This window comes from Triplophysa rosa, linkage group LG1 (assembly GCF_024868665.1).
Source record: "Triplophysa rosa linkage group LG1, Trosa_1v2, whole genome shotgun sequence".
Lineage (NCBI taxonomy): Eukaryota > Metazoa > Chordata > Actinopteri > Cypriniformes > Nemacheilidae > Triplophysa > Triplophysa rosa.
In genome coordinates, this window is record NC_079890.1 from 16,344,773 (window position 1) to 16,348,982 (window position 4,210).

Sequence of the window (4,210 nt, forward strand, 5' to 3'; positions counted from 1 at the left end):
GTAGGTATTGCTTAAATTTTTGAGTAAACCTAACCCTATTCCCAGCAAGGGATTTTGCTTAATTTTTTCAGTTGGTGTGACTCACAATTTCAGGTTATTTCTACCAAAAAAGTCTAGTTTACCCTCATGATAAAATGTAAGCTCATTTAGAGGAATAATTTTATGTTCATAACACCTAAAATACAGAAACAATGGACAGCTGTGAAATGTTAAAAGCTTTATTTTTTCACTGAATGAATTTAAACATGAAACATACAGCAGTTCAGAAATGTAAATTTCATTGTACAACAAAAACAAATAAACAATACTAAACAACAGACATTCTGACAACATTATATCAACAGTAACCATCAACATGGCTAGTGGTTTTTTTTATGGTTTTTAATATTTGTGGTGTTGTATGCATGAGTGTGTATGTGCGTTTGATAACAGTGACGAGTTATGTTATTTATATCATGTTTGTGTGTGGTCTTGTATGCTTGCATGTTAAGTTTGGCGTTGAGCTGAATATGGAGATCTGGAGTATCTGGAGATCCCCCTCTGGTGATTACTGTGTGCTCTGCAAGGTTGATTGACTTCACCATCATTGTCCTGAAACAAAGCAATATGATATTAATGTATAATATTAATTTAGAATAGTATAAAATATATACATATACATACTGATAATTAAAAGAATGTAAAGAATCAATATGAACTGTTATGTTACACACATAGGTCTGCTGCATCATGTGGATTCTGCATAAGTTCTTACCTAGTCTGTATAAGTTCCTCACTATGAAAATCAGGTCTCCCAAGATTTTTTTAACATTCTTTCAGGAATTGGCTTTACTAAAATATAAAACAAAGCTATTAAAGTCACATAATGGAACTTTACCAGAACTTCACAACATTGGCATAGTGTAATGTCACACTAACAAAGTTGATCGTACTTAACACTACTGTGTTTTGTTCACTTGCACTGCTCAGTATTCAAAATATGCGTTTATGACACACACAAACAATTATATAAGTACTACAATAAAAAAATAATATCTAGCCTTAGCCTACACAATTCTCCTCTATCGTGTCTGCAAAGTGACAGTGTGCCGTTTTAAGGAGGTTTCTAACCAACACAATGCATAGAGATTTGAGCCCGCTGTTCCAGCCTCCGCCTCGCACTTCAAGCTCACGGTAAACGGTCACACCCTGTCCGCACCTCAAGATGCGACATGACAAAAGATAACAGAAACCATTAACAACAGCTCGCACGCGGTATAGATAAACAGATAAAACGTAGACAGATGAAAGGTTTGAAATAATGCAATGACGGCTTCGCGGTCAGTTTAACACTGCGGTCAAGCCAGCCGCCACTTCGAAAACGACAGTCAAACTAGCCCTCACTCGGTTTTGTTATGTGCGTATACTGCGCATTACGGTAAAAGCAGCTTTTTGGATTTCAAAATAAAAGCGATCTATGGCGAACGCGGTTTCAGTCTGTCCATAAAACGATATATATAGTAAAAAAAGAACGTGGCCTAATGGTTTGGGAGTCGGACTCGTGACCAGAAGGTTGCTGGTTCGAATCCATGGGTCACCATATCTGACTAATAGGTCACTTTTCACTTTTTTTTTTCTAACTTTGAGAACATGAAGACAATGTGGTAACCTCTGCCAGCTTCACTGCTCTGTGCATGTTATGACTGAAAAGGAGAAAAAAAAATCATCCATGACAAAAAAAGCAAACATCCTTAATTACTTTTATTTTGTAAATCTATATCAGACTATATCGACGTTGAGTATGTGACAGTTCTAATATAGGGTGAGAGAAGGTTTACGATCAATCTACTGGTATGTTCTGTGGTAACAGTGACTTTCTTATAGGCCGAGTCTGAAAAACTAAAATAATACAATAAATATCGTTTTCTTTTAATTATTATCTGAAGTTATAGAAATAATAATACATATAGGCCATTTTAAAGGGCTGTACATTAAAAAATCCACAATAAACAGTCCTGATATTGTTTGTATGACACACTAAGGTGGTATACTCTCATTTTAAAGTGGAATGAGTATGTGCAATCGAATAGTTTTCTTTCAATTATTATCTGAAGTTATAGAAATAATAATACATATAGGCCATTATGAAGGCCTGTACTTTAAAAGTCCTGGGTTATAGCCTTCAATTGTAGTGCAATTAAGGTTCTTTTATTTTACTATATATCGTTTTATGGGTAAAATTATATATAAATATATTCAATTTTCTAAATGCATTTGTATTTTAATTAATTCACAATCGACAGATTAAAACCGCATTCGCCATAGATCGCTTTTATTTTAAAATCCAAAAAGCTGCTTTTACCGTAATGTGCAGTATACGCACATACAAAACCGAGTGAGGGCTAGTTTGACTGTCGTTTTCGAAGTGGCGGCTGGCTTGACCGCAGTGACAAATCCATGAGAATCACACGCGTAGCACGTTAAACTGCTTTTCATTCAGATTAACAGCCAGATGGCATGTTTAAATAACAGGATTCGGCATCCACAAGTCCGCATCTAGTTATATGGACTCAATGCAGCCGGACAACTATGGAGGACTAAACCTGCAAAAATTATAAGTAAATAAATACATAAACGAATAAATGTAATAATATGAAAATAAATAAAGGAATGAATGGTTTGATAAAACAAAATAATTCGTTTTAGCTATTATTGATCTTAGCTTTAACTTTTTTTATTTTTTAAATTGATTTATTATTTTTTGTGTCCTTTTTAAATTATTTATTATTATTTATTTTTAGATTATATTATTTATCATTTCCTTTTATTTTTACATTTATTTATTTATACGTTTATTTATTTTTATATTTATTTATTATCGCATGTATTTATTTCCACTTTTATTTATTTATTCTTGAATTTATTCTTACTTTTCTGTGTCTTGTATGATAATTAGATGGGTTGGTCTTGCCTACTATTGGTTCAGCGTAGATTGATGCGTTTGATCGATTACTCTTGACTTGTTTTGGACTTACGTCACGTCACTCACTGATCGTTTGCTTCGTGTATAACTATGTAGTTATGGCGGTAACTATGGCGGGTGCGCAATTAGCTAGAGAGTTACGGCATTTAGCCAATGAAGTCAATAACTATTGTCATTTATCTCGCCGTCAATCTGTAATAAAACATCAATAAACGCATCTAATCTAAATGACACGTAGTCATTTGATGCATGGTTATCGACTTCATTGGCTAAATGCCGTAACTCTCTAGCTAATTGTGCGCCCGCCATAGTTACCGCCATAACTACATAGTTATACACGAAGCAAACGATCAGTGAGTGACCATCTCAGTGAGTGATCACTGAGTGATCATCTGGGTGCATGCATTAAAGTGTCTGATGTCTGCTTGACTGGCGCGTTATTCAAACAATCAGATAAGAGAAAACGATGAGTCATCAGGAACCTTATTTGATTGGTCACAAGAAGGTAGCCCCGCCTCCCCCTTCACGCTTGCAAACTCAAATTAGTGAGAGAATCGTGCCAAAAGTGTAAGCGCGAGACGGAACCGTACACATCGGTTTATTGCAAGAAATAGTTTTCGCCTGCGTAGGCAAGACGTTTGCAACAGATTTATTTTACATACACAAAGACAGGTTCTGCGCGATGAATCCGTTTTGCAGTTCATAACACCATTGTTTTTGCACGCACACTACAGGGCTCTAGACTAACTTTTTGCACTGGTGCGCCTAACTTTTTTTCTTAGGTGCACCACCACAAAAGTTAGGTGCACCCAAATTTTCGACCGCATCGCATTTAACACAGTTTTACCAGTTCACTTTTTTTAAAATCGCTGTCCATATAGGCAATATTGACTTGTAAATGATTAACTAACAATCTGGTCAACATAAAGTTCTTTATTTGAAGCACAATTCTACAAGAAAGCAGGGCTCTAGACTAACACTTGAGAGAGGTGGCACTGGTGCTACCAAGTTATTCAGTTGGTGGCACCAGCCCTTAATTTGATAGCACCAGAGTCGTGGGGTGAGGTAAGAAAAAAGAATCACTAAAACTTCATTAAAATGTGTTTAATACATTAATAAATCAATTAGAAATTAATACAAATCATTGTTTATGATTGAATTATTTTTATTGTATATGTAAACTCTCTTTCAACACTTTACCATATTTAAAGCACATCTTTCTTAAAGCTACTTTCTTCCTTTATTTGT

General features: G+C 34.9%; 1 long non-coding RNA gene across 1 annotated transcript; it reads right to left on the minus strand.

Annotated features, from left to right (window-relative positions):
- Nucleotides 1–214: 214 nt before the first annotated feature.
- On the minus strand, nucleotides 215–1,388 carry LOC130558979 (uncharacterized). Its single transcript, XR_008963527.1, has 3 exons — nucleotides 1,111–1,388; nucleotides 755–831; nucleotides 215–591 (listed from the first exon to the last, which is right to left on the minus strand). It is a non-coding gene; the product is annotated as an uncharacterized LOC130558979 (long non-coding RNA).
- Between the last annotated feature and the right edge of the window lie 2,822 nt (nucleotides 1,389–4,210).